Genomic DNA, 21,616 nt, shown 5'->3' on the forward strand with positions numbered 1-21,616 from the left:
CTGTTAAAGGGTGGTGACACCCTCAAAGTGTGCTACACAAACAATAAAAATATTGTTCTTTTTTTTTCTGTCTTTGTGAATTGTGTGGGCTGTAGCCGCACTTGTATTCTCAATGCAGCAGCGACAAGCGTGCGTCTGTCTGTTAAAGGGTGGTGACACCCTCAAAGTGTGCTACACAAACAATAAAAATATTGTTCTTTTTTTTCTGTCTTTGTGAATTGTGTGGGCTGTAGCTGCACTTGCATCCTCAAAGCAGCAGCGACAAGTGTGCGTCTGTCTGTTAAAGGGTGGTGACACCCTCAAAGTGTGCTACACAAACAATAAAAATATTGTTCTTTTTTTTCTGTCTTTGTGAATTGTGTGGGCTGTAGCTGCACTTGCATCCTCAAAGCAGCAGCGACAAGCGTGCGTCTGTCTGTTAAAGGGTGGTGACACCCTCAAAGTGTGCTACACAAACAATAAAAATATTGTTCTTTTTTTTTCTGTCTTTGTGAATTGTGTGGGCTGTAGCCACACTTGCATCCTCAAAGCAGCAGCAACAAGCGTGCGTCTGTCTGTTAAAGGGTGGTGTAACTCTCAAAGTGCTCCAAAAAATAAAAAACTAATTTTTTAATGTGTTTGTGACTTGTGTGCGATGTAGCCGCACTTGCATCCTCAAAGCAGCAGCGACAAGCGTGCGTCTGTCTGTTAAAGGGTGGTGTAACTCTCAAAGTGCTCCAAAAAATAAAAAACTATTTTTTTAATGTGTTTGTGACTTGTGTGCGATGTAGCCGCACTTGCATCCACAAAGCAGCAGCAACAAGCGTGTGTCTGTCTGTTAAAGGGTGGTGACACCCTCAAAGTGTGCTACACAAACTATAAAAATATTGTTCTTTTTTTTTCTGTCTTTGTGAATTGTGTGGGCTGTAGCTGCACTTGCATCCTCAATGCAGCAGCAACAAGCGTTTGTCTGTCTGTTAAAGGGTGGTGACAACCTCAAAGTGTGCTACACAAACAATAAAAATATTGTTCTCTTTTTTTCTGTCTTTGTGAAATGTGTGGGCTGTAGCCGCACCTGCATCCTTAAAGCAGCAGTGACAAGCGTGCGTCTGTCTGTTAAAGGGTGGTGACACCCTCAAAGTGTGCTACACAAACAATAAAAATATTGATCTTTATTTTTCTGTCTTTGTGAATTGTGTGGGCTGTAGCTGCACTTGCATCCTCAAAGCAGCAGCGACAAGCGTGCTTCTGTCTGTTAAAGGGTGGTGACACCCTCAAAGTGTGCTACACAAACAATAAAAATATTGTTCTTTTTTTTTCTCTTTGTGAATTGTGTGGGCTGTAGCCGCACTTGCATTCTCAAAGCAGCAGTGACAAGCGTGCATCTGTCTGTTAAAGGGTGGTGACACCCTCAAAGTGTGCTACACAAACAATAAAAATATTCTTCTTTTTTCTGTCTTTGTGAATTGTGTGGGCTGTAGCCGCACTTGCATCCTCAAAGCAGCAGCGAGAAGAGTGCGTCTGTCTGTTAAAGGGTGGTGTAACCCTCAAAGTGCTCCAAAAAATAAAAAACTATTTTTTTAATGTGTTTGTGACTTGTGTGCGATGTAGCCGCACGTGCATCAACATAGTAGCAGCACCAAGCGTGCGCCTGTGTCATAAGTCAAGGGCTGGATTGGACATCTGGTCCAAACTGAAGGACGTGCCAACAATTTCTGACAAGTCTACTGTCACTGCATATGATACTGTCCTCAAAGCAGCAGCGACAAGCGTGCGTCTGTCTGTTAAAGGGTGGTGACCCCCTCCAAGTGTGCTACTCAAACAATAAAAATATTGTTCTTTTTTTTTCTGTCTTTGAGAATTGTGTGGGCTGTAGCCACACTTGCATCCTCAAAGCAGCAGCGACAAGCGTGCGTCTGTCTGTTAAAGGGTGGTGTAACTCTCAAAGTGCTCCAAAAAATAAAAAACTATTTTTTTAATGTGTTTGTGACTTGTGTGCAATGTAGCCGCACTTGCATCCTCAAAGCAGCAGCGACAAGCATGCGTCTGTCTGTTAAAGGGTGGTGACACCCTCAAAGTGTGCTACACAAACAATAAAAATATTGTTCTTTTTTTTTCTCTTTGTGAATTGTGTGGGCTGTAGCCGCACTTGCATTCTCAAAGCAGCAGCGACAAGCGTGTGTCTGTCTGTTAAAGGGTGGTGACACCCTCAAAGTGTGCTACACAAACAATAAAAATATTCTTCTTCTTTTTTCTGTCTTTGTGAATTGTGTGGGCTGTAGCCGCACTTGTATTCTCAATGCAGCAGTGACAAGTGTGCGTCTGTCTGTTAAAGGGTGGTGACACCCTCAAAGTGTGCTACACAAACAATAAAAATATTGTTCTTTTTTCTGTCTTTGTGAATTGTGTGCGATGTAGCCGCACGTGCATCAACATAGTAGCAGCGCCAAGCGTGCGCCTGTGTCATTAGTCAAGGGCTGGTTTGGACATCTGGTGAGGACTGAAGGACGTGCCAAAGATTTCTGACAAGTCACTGCATATGATACTGTCCTCAAAGCAGCAGTGACAAGCGTGCATCTGTCTGTTAAAGGGTGGTGTAACTCTCAAAGTGCTCCAAAAAATAAAAAACTATTTTTTTTAATGTGTTTGTGACTTGTGTGCAATGTAGCCGCACTTGCATCCTCAAAGCAGCAGCAACTAGCGTGCGTCTGTCTGTTAAAGGGTGGTGACACCCTCAAAGTGTGCTACACAAACAATAAAAATATTATTCTTTTTTCTGTCTTTGTGAATTGTGTGGGCTGTAGCTGCACTTGCATCCTCAAAGCAGCAGCGACAATCGTGTGTCTGTCTGTTAAAGGGTGGTGACACCCTCAAAGTGTGCTACACAAACAATAAAAATATTGTTCTTTTTTTTTCTGTCTTTGTGAATTGTGTGGGCTGTAGCCACACTTGCATCCTCTAATCAGCAGCAACAAGCGTTCGTCTGTCTGTTAAAGGGTGGTGTAACTCTCAAAGTGCTCCAAAAAATAAAAAACTATTTTTTTAATGTGTTTGTGACTTGTTTGCGATGTAGCCGCACTTGCATCCTCAAAGCAGCAGCAACAAGCATGTGTCTGTCTTTTAAAGGGTGGTGACACCCTCAAAGTGTGCTACACAAACAATAAAAATATTGTACTTTTTTTTTCTGTCTTTGTGAATTGTGTGGGCTGTAGCTGCACTTGCATCCTCAATGCAGCAGCAACAAGCGTGTGACTGTCTGTTAAAGGGTGGTGACACACTCAAAGTGTGCTACACAAACAATAAAAATATTGTTCTCTTTTTTTCTGTCTTTGTGAAATGTGTGGGCTGTACCCGCACCTGCATCCTTAAAGCAGCAGTGACAAGCGTGTGTCTGTCTGTTAAAGGGTGGTGACACCCTCAAAGTGTACTACACAAACAATAAAAATATTGTTCTTTATTTTTCTGTCTTTGTGAATTGTGTGGGCTGTAGCTGCACTTGCATCCTCAAAGCAGCAGCGACAAGCGTGCGTCTGTCTGTTAAAGGGTGGTGACACCCTCAAAGTGTGCTACATAAACAATAAAAATATTGTTCTTTTTTTTCTGTCTTTGTGAATTGTGTGGGCTGTAGCCGCACTTGCATCCTCAAAGCAGCAGCGACAAGCGTGCGTCTGTCTGTTAAAGGGTGGTGACACCCTCAAAGTGTGCTACACAAACAATAAAAATATTCTTCTTTTTTCTGTCTTTGTGAATTGTGTGGGCTGTAGCCGCACTTGAATCCTCAAAGCAGCAGCGACAAGCGTGCGTCTGTCTGTTAAAGGGTGGTGTAACCCTCAAAGTGCTCCAAAAAATAAAAAACTATTTTTTTAATGTGTTTGTAACTTTTGTGCGATGTAGCCGCACGTGCATCAACATAGTAGCAGTGCCAAGCGTGCGCCTGTGTCATAAGTCAAGGGCTGGTTTGGACATCTGGTCCGGACTGAAGGACGTGCCAAAAATTTCTGACAAGTCTACTGTCACTGCATATAATACTGTCCTCAAAGCAGCAGCGACAAGCGTGCGTCTGTCTGTTAAAGTGTGGGGTAACTCTCAAAGTGCTCCAAAAAATAAAAAACTATTTTTTTAATGTGTTTGTGACTAGTGTGCAATGTAGCCGCACTTGCATCCTCAAAGCAGCAGCGACTAGCGTGCGTCTGTCTGATAAAGCGTGGTGACATCCTCAAAGTGTGCTACACAAACAATAAAAATATTCTTCTTTTTTCTGTCTTTGTGAATTGTGTGGGCTGTAGCTGCACTTGCATCCTCAAAGCAGCAGCGACAAGCGTGCATCTGTCTGTTAAAGGGTGGTGACACCCTCAAAGTGTGCTACACAAACAATAAAAATATTGTTCTTTTTTTTTCTGTCTTTGAGAATTGTGTGGGCTGTAGCCACACTTGCATCCTCAAAGCAGCAGCAACAAGCGTGCGTCTGTCTGTTAAAGGGTGGTGTAACTCTCAAAGTGCTCCAAAAAATTAAAAAACTATTTTTTTAATGTGTTTGTGACTTGTGTGCGATGTAGCCGCACTTGCATCCTCAAAGCAGCAGTGACAAGCGTGCGTCTGTCTGTTAAAGGGTGGTGTAACTCTCAAATTGCTCCATAAAATAAAAAACTATTTTTTTAATGTGTTTGTGACTTGTGTGCAATGTAGCCGCACTTGCATCCTCAAAGCAGCAGCAACTAGCGTGCGTCTGTCTGTTAAAGGGTGGTGACACCCTCAAAGTGTGCTACAAAAACAATAAAAATATTCTTCTTATTATTTCTGTCTTTGTGAATTGTGTGGGCTGTAGCTGCACTTGCATCCTCAAAGCAGCAGTGACAAGCGTGCGTCTGTCTGTTAAAGGGTGTTGACATCCTCAAAGTGTGCTACACAGACAATAAAAATATTGTTCTTTTTTTTTCTGTCTTTGTGAATTGTGTGGGCTGTAGCCACACTTGCATCCTCAAAGCAGCAGCGACAAGTTTGCGTCTGTCTGTTAAAGGGTGGTGTAACTCTCAAAGTGCTCCAAAAAATAAAAAACTATTTTTTTAATGTGTTTTTGACTTGTGTGCGATGTAGCCGCACTTGCATCCTCAAAGCAGCAGCAACAAGCGTGCATCTGTCTGTTAAAGGGTGGTGACACCCTCAAAGTGTGCTACACAAACAATAAAAATATTGTTCTTTTTTTTCTGTCTTTGTGAATTGTGTGGGCTGTAGCTGCACTTCCATCCTCAATGCAGCAGCAAAAAGCATGTGTCTGTCTGTTAAAGGGTGGTGACACCCTCAAAGTGTGCTACACAAACAATAAAAATATTGTTCTCTTTATTTCTGTCTTTGTGAAATGTGTGGACTGTAGCCGCACCTGCATCCTTAAAGCAGCAGCGACAAGCGTGCATCTGTCTGTTAAAGGGTGGTGACACCCTCAAAGTGTGCTACACAAACAATAAAAATATTGTTCTTTATTTTTCTGTCTTTGTGAATTGTTTGGGCTGTAGCTGCACTTGCATCCTCAAAGCAGCAGCGACAAGCGTGCGTCTGTCTGTTAAAGGGTGGTGACACCCTCAAAGTGTTCTACACAAACAATAAAAATATTGTTCTTTTTTTTTCTGTCTTTGTGAATTGTGTGGGCTGTAGCCGCACTTGAATCCTCAAAGCAGCAGCGACAAGCGTGCGTCTGTCTGTTAAAGGGTAGTGATACTCTCAAAGTGCTCCAAAAAATAAAAAAACTATTTTTTTAATGTGTTTGTGACTTGTGTGCGATGTAGCCGCACTTGCATCCTCAAAGCAGCAGCGACAAGCGTGCGTCTGTCTGTTAAAGGGTGTTGACACCCTCAAAGTGTGCTACACAAACAATAAAAATATTGTTCTTTTTTTTTCTGTCTTTGTGAATTGTGTGGGCTGTAGCTGCACTTGCATCTTCAATGCAGCAGCAACAAGTGTGTGTCTGTCTGTTAAAGGGTGGTGACACCCTCAAAGTGTGCTACACAAACAATAAAAATATTGTTCTCTTTTTTTCTGTCTTTGTTAAATGTGTGGGCTGTAGCCGCACCTGCATCCTTAAAGCAGCAGCGACAAGCGTGCGTCTGTCTGTTAAAGGGTTGTGACACCCTCAAAGTGTGCTACACAAACAATAAAAATATTGTTCTTTTTTTTCTGTCTTTGTGAATTGTGTGGGCTGTAGCCGCACTTGCATCCTCAAAGCAGCAGCGACAAGCGTGCTTCTGTCTGTTAAAGGGTGGTGTAATTCTCAAAGTGCTCCAAAAAATAAAAAAACTATTTTTTTAATGTGTTTGTGACTTGTGTGCGATGTAGCCGCACTTGCATCCTCAAAGCAGCAGCGACAAGCGTGCGTCTGTCTGTTAAAGGGTGGTGACACCCTCAAAGTGTGCTACACAAACAATAAAAATATTGTTCTTTTTTTTTCTCTTTGCGAATTGTGTGGGCTGTAGCTGCACTTGCATTCTCAAAGCAGCAGTGACAAGCGTGCATCTGTCTGTTAAAGGGTGGTGACACCCTCAAAGTGTGCTACACAAACAATAAAAATATTCTTCTTTTTTCTGTCTTTGTGAATTGTGTGGGCTGAAGCCGCACTTGAATCCTCAAAGCAGCAGCGACAAGCGTGCGTCTGTCTGTTAAAGGGTGGTGTAACCCTCAAAGTGCTCCAAAAAATAAAAAACTATTTTTTTAATGTGTTTGTAACTTTTGTGCGATGTAGCCGCACGTGCATCAACATAGTAGCAGTGCCAAGCATGCGCCTGTGTCATAAGTCAAGGGCTGGTTTGGACATCTGGTCCGGACTGAAGGACGTGCCAAAAATTTCTGACAAGTCTACTGTCACTGCATATAATACTGTCCTCAAAGCAGCAGCGACAAGCGTGCGTCTGTCTGTTAAAGTGTGGGGTAACACTCAAAGTGCTCCAAAAAATAAAAAACTATTTTTTTAATGTGTTTGTGACTAGTGTGCAATGTAGCCGCACTTGCATCCTCAAAGCAGCAGCGACTAGCGTGCATCTGTCTGATAAAGGGTGGTGACACCCTCAAAGTGTGCTACACAAACAATAAAAATATTCTTCTTTTTTCTGTCTTTGTGAATTGTGTGGGCTGTAGCTGCACTTGCATCTTCAATGCAGCAGCAACAAGTGTGTGTCTGTCTGTTAAAGGGTGGTGACACCCTCAAAGTGTGCTACACAAACAATAAAAATATTGTTCTCTTTTTTTCTGTCTTTGTGAAATGTGTGGGCTGTAGCCGCACCTGCATCCTTAAAGCAGCAGCGACAAGCGTGCGTCTGTCTGTTAAAGGGTTGTGACACCCTCAAAGTGTGCTACACAAACAATAAAAATATTGTTCTTTTTTTTCTGTCTTTGTGAATTGTGTGGGCTGTAGCCGCACTTGCATCCTCAAATCAGCAGCGACAAGCGTGCTTCTGTCTGTTAAAGGGTGGTGTAATTCTCAAAGTGCTCCAAAAAATAAAAAAACTATTTTTTTAATGTGTTTGTGACTTGTGTGCGATGTAGCCGCACTTGCATCCTCAAAGCAGCAGCGACAAGCGTGCGTCTGTCTGTTAAAGGGTGGTGACACCCTCAAAGTGTGCTACACAAACAATAAAAATATTGTTCTTTTTTTTCTCTTTGCGAATTGTGTGGGCTGTAGCCGCACTTGCATTCTCAAAGCAGCAGTGACAAGCGTGCGTCTGTCTGTTAAAGGGTGGTGACACCCTCAAAGTGTGCTACACAAACAATAAAAATATTCTTCTTTTTTCTGCCTTTGTGAATTGTGTGGGCTGAAGCCGCACTTGAATCCTCAAAGCAGCAGCGACAAGCGTGCGTCTGTCTGTTAAAGGGTGGTGTAACCCTCAAAGTGCTCCAAAAAATAAAAAACTATTTTTTTAATGTGTTTGTAACTTTTGTGCGATGTAGCCGCACGTGCATCAACATAGTAGCAGTGCCAAGCGTGCGCCTGTGTCATAAGTCAAGGGCTGGTTTGGACATCTGGTCCGGACTGAAGGACGTGCCAAAAATTTCTGACAAGTCTACTGTCACTGCATATAATACTGTCCTCAAAGCAGCAGCGACAAGCGTGCGTCTGTCTGTTAAAGTGTGGGGTAACACTCAAAGTGCTCCAAAAAATAAAAAACTATTTTTTTAATGTGTTTGTGACTAGTGTGCAATGTAGCCGCACTTGCATCCTCAAAGCAGCAGCGACTAGCGTGCGTCTGTCTGATAAAGGGTGGTGACACCCTCAAAGTGTGCTACACAAACAATAAAAATATTCTTCTTATTATTTCTGTCTTTGTGAATTGTGTGGGCTGTAGCTGCACTTGCATCCTCAAAGCAGCAGTGACAAGCGTGCGTCTGTCTGTTAAAGGGTGTTGACATCCTCAAAGTGTGCTACACAGACAATAAAAATATTGTTCTTTTTTTTCTGTCTTTGTGAATTGTGTGGGCTGTAGCCACACTTGCATCCTCAAAGCAGCAGCGACAAGTTTGCGTCTGTCTGTTAAAGGGTGGTGTAACTCTCAAAGTGCTCCAAAAAATAAAAAACTATTTTTTTAATGTGTTTTTGACTTGTGTGCGATGTAGCCGCACTTGCATCCTCAAAGCAGCAGCAACAAGCGTGCATCTGTCTGTTAAAGGGTGGTGACACCCTCAAAGTGTGCTACACAAACAATAAAAATATTGTTCTTTTTTTTCTGTCTTTGTGAATTGTGTGGGCTGTAGCTGCACTTCCATCCTCAATGCAGCAGCAAAAAGCATGTGTCTGTCTGTTAAAGGGTGGTGACACCCTCAAAGTGTGCTACACAAACAATAAAAATATTGTTCTCTTTTTTTCTGTCTTTGTGAAATGTGTGGGCTGTAGCCGCACCTGCATCCTTAAAGCAGCAGCGACAAGCGTGCATCTGTCTGTTAAAGGGTGGTGACACCCTCAAAGTGTGCTACACAAACAATAAAAATATTGTTCTTTATTTTTCTGTCTTTGTGAATTGTTTGGGCTGTAGCTGCACTTGCATCCTCAAAGCAGCAGCGACAAGCGTGCGTCTGTCTGTTAAAGGGTGGTGACACCCTCAAAGTGTTCTACACAAACAATAAAAATATTGTTCTTTTTTTTTCTGTCTTTGTGAATTGTGTGGGCTGTAGCCGCACTTGAATCCTCAAAGCAGCAGCGACAAGCGTGCGTCTGTCTGTTAAAGGGTAGTGATACTCTCAAAGTGCTCCAAAAAATAAAAAAACTATTTTTTTAATGTGTTTGTGACTTGTGTGCGATGTAGCCGCACTTGCATCCTCAAAGCAGCAGCGACAAGCGTGCGTCTGTCTGTTAAAGGGTGTTGACACCCTCAAAGTGTGCTACACAAACAATAAAAATATTGTTCTTTTTTTTTCTGTCTTTGTGAATTGTGTGGGCTGTAGCTGCACTTGCATCTTCAATGCAGCAGCAACAAGTGTGTGTCTGTCTGTTAAAGGGTGGTGACACCCTCAAAGTGTGCTACACAAACAATAAAAATATTGTTCTCTTTTTTTCTGTCTTTGTGAAATGTGTGGGCTGTAGCCGCACCTGCATCCTTAAAGCAGCAGCAACAAGCGTGCGTCTGTCTGTTAAAGGGTTGTGACACCCTCAAAGTGTGCTACACAAACAATAAAAATATTGTTCTTTTTTTTTCTCTTTGCGAATTGTGTGGGCTGTAGCCGCACTTGCATTCTCAAAGCAGCAGTGACAAGCGTGCGTCTGTCTGTTAAAGGGTGGTGACACCCTCAAAGTGTGCTACACAAACAATAAAAATATTCTTCTTTTTTCTGTCTTTGTGAATTGTGTGGGCTGAAGCCGCACTTGAATCCTCAAAGCAGCAGCGACAAGCGTGCGTCTGTCTGTTAAAGGGTGGTGTAACCCTCAAAGTGCTCCAAAAAATAAAAAACTATTTTTTTAATGTGTTTGTAACTTTTGTGCGATGTAGCCGCACGTGCATCAACATAGTAGCAGTGCCAAGCGTGCGCCTGTGTCATAAGTCAAGGGCTGGTTTGGACATCTGGTCCGGACTGAAGGACGTGCCAAAAATTTCTGACAAGTCTACTGTCACTGCATATAATACTGTACTCAAAGCAGCAGCGACAAGCGTGCGTCTGTCTGTTAAAGTGTGGGGTAACACTCAAAGTGCTCCAAAAAATAAAAAACTATTTTTTTAATGTGTTTGTGACTAGTGTGCAATGTAGCCGCACTTGCATCCTCAAAGCAGCAGCGACTAGCGTGCGTCTGTCTGATAAAGGGTGGTGACACCCTCAAAGTGTGCTACACAAACAATAAAAATATTCTTCTTTTTTCTGTCTTTGTGAATTGTGTGGGCTGTAGCTGCACTTGCATCCTCAAAGCAGCAGCGACAAGCGTGCGTCTGTCTGTTAAAGGGTGGTGACACCCTCAAAGTGTGCTACACAAACAATAAAAATATTGTTCTTTTTTTTTCGGTCTTTGAGAATTGTGTGGGCTGTAGCCACACTTGCATCCTCAAAGCAGCAGCAACAAGCGTGCGTCTGTCTGTTAAAGGGTGGTGTAACTCTCAAAGTGCTCCAAAAAATAAAAAACTATTTTTTTAATGTGTTTGTGACTTGTGTGCGATGTAGCCGCACTTGCATCCTCAAAGCAGCAGCGACAAGCGTGCGTCTGTCTGTTAAAGGGTGGTGTAACTCTCAAAGTGCTCCATAAAATAAAAAACTATTTTTTTAATGTGTTTGTGACTTGTGTGCAATGTAGCCGCACTTGCATCCTCAAAGCAGCAGCAACTAGCGTGCGTCTGTCTGTTAAAGGGTGGTGACACCCTCAAAGTGTGCTACAAAAACAATAAAAATATTCTTCTTATTATTTCTGTCTTTGTGAATTGTGTGGGCTGTAGCTGCACTTGCATCCTCAAAGCAGTAGTGACAAGCTTGCGTCTGTCTGTTAAAGGGTGTTGACATCCTCAAAGTGTGCTACACAGACAATAAAAATATTGTTCTTTTTTTTTCTGTCTTTGTGAAATGTGTGGGCTGTAGCCACACTTGCATCCTCAAAGCAGCAGCGACAAGTTTGCGTCTGTCTGTTAAAGGGTGGTGTAACTCTCAAAGTGCTCCAAAAAATAAAAAACTATTTTTCTAATGTGTTTTTGACTTGTGTGCGATGTAGCCGCACTTGCATCCTCAAAGCAGCAGCAACAAGCGTGCATCTGTCTGTTAAAGGGTGGTGACACCCTCAAAGTGTGCTACACAAACAATAAAAATATTGTTCTTTTTTTTCTGTCTTTGTGAATTGTGTGGGCTGTAGCTGCACTTCCATCCTCAATGCAGCAGCAAAAAGCATGTGTTTGTCTGTTAAAGGGTGGTGACACCTTCAAAGTGTGCTACACAAACAATAAAAATATTGTTCTCTTTTTTTCTGTCTTTGTGAAATGTGTGGGCTGTAGCCACACCTGCATCCTTAAAGCAGCAGCGACAAGCGTGCGTCTGTCTGTTAAAGGGTGGTGACACCCTCAAAGTGTGCTACACAAACAATAAAAATATTGTTCTTTATTTTTCTGTCTTTGTGAATTGTGTGGGCTGTAGCTGCACTTGCATCCTCAAAGCAGCAGCGACAAGCATGCGTCTGTCTGTTAAAGGGTGGTGACACCCTCAAAGTGTGCTACACAAACAATAAAAATATTGTTCTTTTTTTTTCTGTCTTTGTGAATTGTGTGGGCTGTAGCCGCACTTGCATCCTCAAAGCAGCAGTGACAAGCGTGCGTCCGTCTGTTAAAGGGTTTTGTAACTCTCAAAGTGCTCCAAAAAATAAAAAATTATTTTTTTAATGTGTTTGTGACTTGTGTGCAATGTAGCCGCACTTCCATCCTCAAAGCAGCAGCGACTAGCGTGCGTCTGTCTGTTAAAGGGTGGTGACACCCTCAAAGTGTGCTACACAAACAATAAAAATATTGTTCTTTATTTTTCTGTCTTTGTGAATTGTGTGGGCTGTAGCTGCACTTGTATCCTCAAAGCAGCAGCAAAAAGCGTGTGTCTGTCTGTTAAAGGGTGGTGACACCCTCAAAGTGTGCTACACAAACAATAAAAATATTGTTCTCTTTTTTTCTGTCTTTGTGAAATGTGTGGGCTGTAGCCGCACCTGCATCCTTAAAGCAGCAGCGACAAGCGTGCATCTGTCTGTTAAAGGGTGGTGACACCCTCAAAGTGTGCTACACAAAAAATAAAAATATTGTTCTTTATTTTTCTGTCTTTGTGAATTGTTTGGGCTGTAGCTGCACTTGCATCCTCAAAGAAGCAGCGACAAGCGTGCGTCTGTCTGTTAAAGGGTGGTGACACCCTCAAAGTGTTCTACACAAACAATAAAAATATTGTTCTTTTTTTTTCTGTCTTTGTGAATTGTGTGGGCTGTAGCCGCACTTGAATCCTCAAAGCAGCAGCGACAAGCGTGCGTCTGTCTGTTAAAGGGTAGTGACACTCTCAAAGTGCTCCAAAAAATAAAAAAACTATTTTTTTAATGTGTTTGTGACTTGTGTGCGATGTAGCCGCACTTGCATCCTCAAAGCAGCAGCGACAAGCGTGCGTCTGTCTGTTAAAGGGTGTTGACACCCTCAAAGTGTGCTACACAAACAATAAAATTATTGTTCTTTTTTTTTCTGTCTTTGTGAATTGTGTGGGCTGTAGCTGCACTTGCATCCTCAATGCAGCAGCAACAAGTGTGTGTCTGTCTGTTAAAGGGTGGTGACACCCTCAAAGTGTGCTACACAAACAATAAAAATATTGTTCTATTTTTTTCTGTCTTTGTGAAATGTGTGGGCTGTAGCCGCACCTGCATCCTTAAAGCAGCAGCGACAAGCGTGCGTCTGTCTGTTAAAGGGTGGTGACACCCTCAAAGTGTGCTACACAAACAATAAAAATATTGTTCTTTATTTTTCTGTCTTTGTGAATTGTGTGGGCTGTAGCTGCACTTGCATCCTCAAAGCAGCAGCGACAAGCGTGCGTCTGTCTGTTAAAGGGTGGTGACACCCTCAAAGTGTGCTACACAAACAATAAAAATATTGTTCTTTTTTTTCTGTCTTTGTGAATTGTGTGGGCTGTAGCCGCACTTGCATCCTCAAAGCAGCAGCGACAAGCGTGCGTCTGTCAGTTAAAGGGTGGTGTAACTCTCAAAGTGCTCCAAAAAATAAAAAAACTATTTTTTTAATGTGTTTGTGACTTGTGTGCGATGTAGCCGCACTTGTATCCACAAAGCAGCAGCGACAAGCGTGCGTCTGTCTGTTAAAGGGTGGTTACACCCTCAAAGTATGCTACACAAACAATAAAAATATTGTTCTTTTTTTTCTCTTTGTGAATTATGTGGGCTGTAGCCGCACTTGCATTCTCAAAGCAGCAGTGACAAGCGTGCGTCTGTCTGTTAAAGGGTGGTGACACCCTCAAAGTGTGCTACACAAACAATAAAAATATTGTTCTTTTTTTTTCTGTGTTTGTGAATTGTGTGGGCTGTAGCTGCACTTGCATCCTCAACGCAGCAGCAACAAGTGTGTGTCTGTCTGTTAAAGGGTGGTGACACCCTCAAAGTGTGCTACACAAACAATAAAAATATTGTTCTTTATTTTTCTGTCTTTGTGAATTGTGTGGGCTGTAGCTGCACTTGCATCCTCAAAGCAGCAGCGACAAGTGTGCGTCTGTCTGTTAAAGGGTGGTGACACCCTCAAAGTGTGCTACACAAACAATAAAAATATTGTTCTTTTTTTTCTGTCTTTGTAAATTGTGTGGGCTGTAGCTGCACTTGCATCCTCAAAGCAGCAGCGACAAGCATGCGTCTGTCTGTTAAAGGGTGGTGACACCCTCAAAGTGTGCTACACAAACAATAAAAATATTGTTCTTTTTTTTTCTGTCTTTGTGAATTGTGTGGGCTGTAGCCACACTTGCATCCTCAAAGCAGCAGCAACAAGCGTGCGTCTGTCTGTTAAAGGGTGGTGTAACTCTCAAAGTGCTCCAAAAAATAAAAAAACTGTTTTTTTAATGTGTTTGTGACTTGTGTGCGATGTAGCCGCACTTGCATCCACAAATCAGCAGCGACAAGCGTGCGTCTGTCTGTTAAAGGGTGGTGACACCCTCAAAGTATGCTACACAAACAATAAAAATATTGTTCTTTTTTTTTCTCTTTGTGAATTGTGTGGGCTGTAGCCGCACTTGCATTCTCAAAGCAGCAGTGACAAGCGTGCGTCTGTCTGTTAAAGGGCGGTGACACCCTCAAAGTGTGCTACACAAACAATAAAAATATTGTTCTTTTTTTTTCTGTCTTTGTGAATTGTGTGGGCTGTAGCTGCACTTGCATCCTCAAAGCAGCAGCAACAAGCGTGCGTCTGTCTGTTAAAGGGTGGTGACACCCTCAAAGTGTGCTACACAAACAATAAAAATATTGTTCTTTATTTTTCTGTCTTTGTGAATTGTGTGGGCTGTAGCTGCACTTGCATCCTCAAAGCAGCAGCGACAAGTGTGCGTCTGTCTGTTAAAGGGTGGTGACACCCTCAAAGTGTGCTACACAAACAATAAAAATATTGTTCTTTTTTTTCTGTCTTTGTAAATTGTGTGGGCTGTAGCTGCACTTGCATCCTCAAAGCAGCAGCGACAAGCATGCGTCTGTCTGTTAAAGGGTGGTGACACCCTCAAAGTGTGCTACACAAACAATAAAAATATTGTTCTTTTTTTTTCTGTCTTTGTGAATTGTGTGGGCTGTAGCCACACTTGCATCCTCAAAGCAGCAGCAACAAGCGTGCGTCTGTCTGTTAAAGGGTGGTGTAACTCTCAAAGTGCTCCAAAAAATAAAAAAACTGTTTTTTTAATGTGTTTGTGACTTGTGTGCGATGTAGCCGCACTTGCATCCACAAATCAGCAGCGACAAGCGTGCGTCTGTCTGTTAAAGGGTGGTGACACCCTCAAAGTATGCTACACAAACAATAAAAATATTGTTCTTTTTTTTTCTCTTTGTGAATTGTGTGGGCTGTAGCCGCACTTGCATTCTCAAAGCAGCAGTGACAAGCGTGCGTCTGTCTGTTAAAGGGCGGTGACACCCTCAAAGTGTGCTACACAAACAATAAAAATATTGTTCTTTTTTTTTCTGTCTTTGTGAATTGTGTGGGCTGTAGCTGCACTTGCATCCTCAAAGCAGCAGCAACAAGCGTGCGTCTGTCTGTTAAAGGGTGGTGACACCCTCAAAGTGTGCTACACAAACAATAAAAATATTGTTCTTTATTTTTCTGTCTTTGTGAATTGTGTGGGCTGTAGCTGCACTTGCATCCTCAAAGCAGCAGCGACAAGTGTGCGTCTGTCTGTTAAAGGGTGGTGACACCCTCAAAGTGTGCTACACAAACAATAAAAATATTGTTCTTTTTTTTCTGTCTTTGTAAATTGTGTGGGCTGTAGCTGCACTTGCATCCTCAAAGCAGCAGCGACAAGCATGCGTCTGTCTGTTAAAGGGTGGTGACACCCTCAAAGTGTGCTACACAAACAATAAAAATATTGTTCTTTTTTTTTCTGTCTTTGTGAATTGTGTGGGCTGTAGCCACACTTGCATCCTCAAAGCAGCAGCAACAAGCGTGCGTCTGTCTGTTAAAGGGTGGTGTAACTCTCAAAGTGCTCCAAAAAATAAAAAAACTATTTTTTTAATGTGTTTGTGACTTGTGTGCGATGTAGCCGCACTTGCATCCACAAATCAGCAGCGACAAGCGTGCGTCTGTCTGTTAAAGGGTGGTGACACCCTCAAAGTATGCTACACAAACAATAAAAATATTGTTCTTTTTTTTTCTCTTTGTGAATTGTGTGGGCTGTAGCCGCACTTGCATTCTCAAAGCAGCAGTGACAAGCGTGCGTCTGTCTGTTAAAGGGCGGTGACACCCTCAAAGTGTGCTACACAAACAATAAAAATATTGTTCTCTTTTTTTCTGTCTTTGTGAAATGTGTGGGCTGTATCCGCACCTGCATCCTTAAAGCAGCAGCGACAAGCGTGCGTCTGTCTGTTAAAGGGTGGTGACACCCTCAAAGTGTGCTACACAAACAATAAAAATATTGTTCTTTATTTTTCTGTCTTTGTGAATTGTGTGGGCTGTAGCTGCACTTGCATCCTCAAAGCAGCAGCGACAAGCGTGCGTCTGTCTGTTAAAGGGTGGTGACACCCTCAAAGTATGCTACACAAACAATAAAAATATTGTTCTTTTTTTTCTGTCTTTGTGAATTGTGTGGGCTGTAGCCATACTTGCATCCTCAAAGCAGCAGCAACAAGCGTGCGTCTGTCTGTTAAAGGGTGGTGTAACTCTCAAAGTGCTCCAAAAAAAAACAAAAACTATTTTTTTAATGTGTTTGTGACTTGTGTGCGATGTAGCCGCACTTGCATCCACAAAGCAGCAGCGACAAGCGTGCGTCTGTCTGTTAAAGGGTGGTGACACCCTCAAAGTATGCTACACAAACAATAAAAATATTGTTCTTTTTTTTTCTCTTTGTGAATTGTGTGGGCTGTAGCCGCACTTGCATTCTCAAAGCAGCAGTGACAAGCGTGCGTCTGTCTGTTAAAGGGTGGTGACACCCTCAAAGTGTGCTACACAAACAATAAAAATATTGTTCTTTTTTTTTCTGTCTTTGTGAATTGTGTGGGCTGTAGCTGCACTTGCATCCTCAATGCAGCAGCAACAAGTGTGTGTCTGTCTGTTAAAGGGTGGAGACACCCTCAAAGTGTGCTACACAAACAATAATAATATTGTTCTCTTTTTTTCTGTCTTTGTGAAATGTGTGGGCTGTATCCGCACCTGCATCCTTAAAGCAGCAGCGACAAGCGTGCGTCTGTCTGTTAAAGGGTGGTGACACCCTCAAAGTGTGCTACACAAACAATAAAAATATTGTTCTTTATTTTTCTGTCTTTGTGAATTGTGTGGGCTGTAGCTGCACTTGCATCCTCAAAGCAGCAGCGACAAGTGTGCGTCTGTCTGTTAAAGGGTGGTGACACCCTCAAAGTGTGCTACACAAACAATAAAAATATTGTTCTTTTTTTTCTGTCTTTGTGAATTGTGTGGGCTGTAGCTGCACTTCCATCCTCAAAGCAGCAGCGACAAGCGTGCGTCTGTCCGTTAAAGGGTGGTGACACCCTCAAAGTATGCTACACAAACAATAAAAATATTGTTCTTTTTTTTCTGTCTTTGTGAATTGTGTGGGCTGTAGCCACACTTGCATCCTCAAAGCAGCAGCAACAAGCGTGCGTCTGTCTGTTAAAGGGTGGTGTAACTCTCAAAGTGCTCCAAAAAATAAAAAACAATTTTTTTAATGTGTTTGTGACTTGTGTGCGATGTAGCCGCACTTGCATCCTCAAAGCAACAGCGACAAGCGTGCATCCATCTGTTAAAGGGTGGTGTAACTCTCAAAGTGCTCCAAAAAATAAAAAACTATTTTTTTAATGTATTTGTGACTTGTGTGCAATGTAGCCGCACTTGCATCCTCAAAGCAGCAGCAACAAGCATGCGTCTGTCTGTTAAAGGGTGGTGACACCCTCAAAGTGTGCTACACAAACTATAAAAATATTATTCTTTTTTTTTCTGTCTTTGTGAATTGTGTGGGCTGTAGCTGCACTTGCATCCTCAATGCAGCAGCAACAAGCGTGCGTCTGTCTGTTAAAGGGTGGTGTACCTCTCAAAGTGCTCCAAAAAATAAAAAAACTATTTTTTTAATGTGTTTGTGACTTGTGTGCGATGTAGCCGCACTTGTATCCACAAAGCAGCAGCGACAAGCGTGCGTCTGTCTGTTAAAGGGTGGTGACACCCTCAAAGTATGCTACACAAACAATAAAAATATTGTTCTTTTTTTTCTCTTTGTGAATTATGTGGGCTGTAGCTGCACTTGCATCCTCAAAGCAGCAGCAACAAGCGTGCATCTGTCTGTTAAAGGGTGGTGACACCCTCAAAGTGTGCTACACAGTCAATAAAAATATTGTTCTTTTTTTTTCTGTCTTTGTGAATTGTGTGGGCTGTAGCCACACTTGCATCCTCAAAGCAGCAGCGACAAGCGTGCGTCTGTCTGTTAAAGGGTGGTGTAACTCTCAAAGTGCTCCAAAAAATAAAAAACTATTTTTTTAATGTGTTTGTGACTTGTGTGCGATGTAGCCGCACTTGCATCCTCAAAGCAGCAGCAACAAGCGTGCGTCTGTCTGTTAAAGGGTGGTGACACCCTCAAAGTGTGCTACACAAACTATAAAAATATTATTCTTTTTTTTTCTGTCTTTGTGAATTGTGTGGGCTGTAGCTGCACTTGCATCCTCAATGCAGCAGCAACAAGCGTGTGTCTGTCTGTTAAAGGGTGGTGACACCCTCAAAGTGTGCTACACAAACAATAAAAATATTGTTCTCTTTTTTTCTGTCTTTGTGAAATGTGTGGGCTGTAGCCGCACCTGCATCCTTAAAGCAGCAGCTACAAGCGTGCGTCTGTCTGTTAAAGGGTGGTGACACCCTCAAAGTGTGCTACACAAACAATAAAAATATTGTTCTTTTTTTTTCTCTTTGTGAATTGTGTGGGCTGTAGCCGCACTTGCATCCTCAAAGCAGCAGTGACAAGCGTGCGTCCGTCTGTTAAAGGGTTTTGTAACTCTCAAAGTGCTCCAAAAAATAAAAAACTATTTTTTTAATGTGTTTGTGACTTGTGTGCAATGTAGCCGCACTTCCATCCTCAAAGCAGCAGCGACTAGCGTGCGTCTGTCTGTTAAAGGGTGGTGACACCCTCAAAGTGTGCTACACAAACAATAAAAATATTGTTCTTTATTTTTCTGTCTTTGTGAATTGTGTGGGCTGTAGCTGCACTTGCATCCTCAAAGCAGCAGCAAAAAGCGTGTGTCTGTCTGTTAAAGGGTGGTGACACCCTCAAAGTGTGCTACACAAACAATAAAAATATTGTTCTCTTTTTTTCTGTCTTTGTGAAATGTGTGGGCTGTAGCCGCACCTGCATCCTTAAAGCAGCAGCGACAAGCGTGCATCTGTCTGTTAAAGGGTGGTGACACCCTCAAAGTGTGCTACACAAAAAATAAAAATATTGTTCTTTATTTTTCTGTCTTTGTGAATTGTTTGGGCTGTAGCTGCACTTGCATCCTCAAAGCAGCAGCGACAAGCGTCGTCTGTCTGTTAAAGGGTGGTGACACCCTCAAAGTGTTCTACACAAACAATAAAAATATTGTTCTTTTTTTTTCTGTCTTTGTGAATTGTGTGGGCTGTAGCCGCACTTGAATCCTCAAAGCAGCAGCGACAAGCGTGCATCTGTCTGTTAAAGGGTAGTGACACTCTCAAAGTGCTCCAAAAAATAAAAAAACTATTTTTTTAATGTGTTTGTGACTTGTGTGCGATGTAGCCGCACTTGCATCCTCAAAGCAGCAGCGACAAGCGTGCGTCTGTCTGTTAAAGGGTGTTGACACCCTCAAAGTGTGCTACACAAACAATAAAATTATTGTTCTTTTTTTTTCTGTCTTTGTGAATTGTGTGGGCTGTAGCCGCACCTGCATCCTCAAAGCAGCAGCGACAAGCGTGCGTCTGTCTGTTAAAGGGTGGTGACACCCTCAAAGTGTGCTACACAAACAATAAAAATATTGTTCTTTTTTTTTCTGTCTTTGTGAATTGTGTGGGCTGTAGCCACACTTGCATCCTCAAAGAAGCAGCAACAAGCGTGCGTCTGTCTGTTAAAGGGTGGTGTAACTCTCAAAGTGCTCCAAAAAATAAAAAACTATTTTTTTAATTTGTTTGTGACTTGTGTGCGATGTAGCCGCACTTGCATCCTCAAAGCAGCAGTGACAAGCGTGCGTCCGTCTGTTAAAGGGTTTTGTAACTCTCAAAGTGCTCCAAAAAATAAAAAAACTATTTTTTAATGTGTTTGTGACTTGTGTGCAATGTAGCCGCACTTGCATCCTCAAAGCAGCAGCGACTAGCGTGAGTCTGTCTGTTAAAAGGTGGTGACACCCTCAAAGTGTGCTACAAAAACAATAAAAATATTCTTCTTATTATTTCTGACTTTGTGAATTGTGTGGGCTGTAGCTGCACTGGCATCCTCAAAGCAGCAGCAACAAGCGTGCGTCTGTCTGTTAAAGGGTGGTGACACCCTCAAAGTGTGCCATACAAACAATAAAAATATTGTTCTCTTTTTTTCTGTCTTTGTGAAATGTGTGGGCTGTAGCCGCACCTGCATCCTTAAAGCAGCAGCGACAAGCGTGCGTCTGTCTGTTAAAGGGTGGTGACACCCTCAAAGTGTGCTACACAAACAATAAAAATATTGTTCTTTATTTTTCTGTCTTTGTGAATTGTGTGGGCTGTAGCTGCACTTGCATCCTCAAAGCAGCAGCGACAAGCGTGCGTCTGTCTGTTAAAGGGTGGTGACACCCTCAAAGTGTGCTACACAAACAATAAAAATATTGTTCTTTTTTTTTCTGTCTTTGTGAATTGTGTGGGCTGTAGCCGCACTTGCATCCTCAAAGCAGCAGCGACAAGCGTGCGTCTGTCTGTTAAAGGGTGGTGTAACTCTCAAAGTGCTCCAAAAAATAAAAAAACTATTTTTTTAATGTGTTTGTGACTTGTGTGCGATGTAGCCGCACTTGTATCCACAAAGCAGCAGCGACAAGCGTGCGTCTGTCTGTTAAAGGGTGGTGACACCCTCAAAGTATGCTACACAAACAATAAAAATATTGTTCTTTTTTTTCTCTTTGTGAATTATGTGGGCTGTGGCTGCACTTGCATCCTCAAAGCAGCAGCAACAAGCGTGCATCTGTCTGTTAAAGGGTGGTGACACCCTCAAAGTGTGCTACACAAACAATAAAAATATTGTTCTTTTTTTTCTGTATTTGTGAATTGTGTGGGCTGTAGCCGCACTTGCATCCTCAAAGCAGCAGCGACAAGCGTGCGTCTGTCTGTTAAAGGGTGGTGTAACTCTCAAAGTGCTCCAAAAAATAAAAAAACTATTTTTTTAATGTGTTTGTGACTTGTGTGCGATGTAGCCGCACTTGTATCCACAAAGCAGCAGCGACAAGCGTCCGTCTGTCTGTTAAAGGGTGGTGACACCCTCAAAGTATGCTACACAAACAATAAAAATATTGTTCTTTTTTTTCTCTTTGTGAATTATGTGGGCTGTAGCCGCACTTGCATTCTCAAAGCAGCAGTGACAAGCGTGCGTCTGTCTGTTAAAGGGTGGTGACACCCTCAAAGTGTGCTACACAAACAATAAAAATATTGTTCTTTTTTTTTCTGTCTTTGTGAATTGTGTGGGCTGTAGCTGCACTTGCATCCTCAACGCAGCAGCAACAAGTGTGTGTCTGTCTGTTAAAGGGTGGTGACACCCTCAAAGTGTGCTACACAAACAATAAAAATATTGTTCTTTATTTTTCTGTCTTTGTGAATTGTGTGGGCTGTAGCTGCACTTGCATCCTCAAAGCAGCAGCGACAAGTGTGCGTCTGTCTGTTAAAGGGTGGTGACACCCTCAAAGTGTGCTACACAAACAATAAAAATATTGTTCTTTTTTTTCTGTCTTTGTAAATTGTGTGGGCTGTAGCTGCACTTGCATCCTCAAAGCAGCAGCGACAAGCATGCGTCTGTCTGTTAAAGGGTGGTGACACCCTCAAAGTGTGCTACACAAACA

This window comes from Taudactylus pleione, unplaced genomic scaffold, assembly GCF_031769625.1.
Source record: "Taudactylus pleione unplaced genomic scaffold, aTauple2 ptg000151l, whole genome shotgun sequence".
NCBI lineage: Eukaryota > Metazoa > Chordata > Amphibia > Anura > Myobatrachidae > Taudactylus > Taudactylus pleione.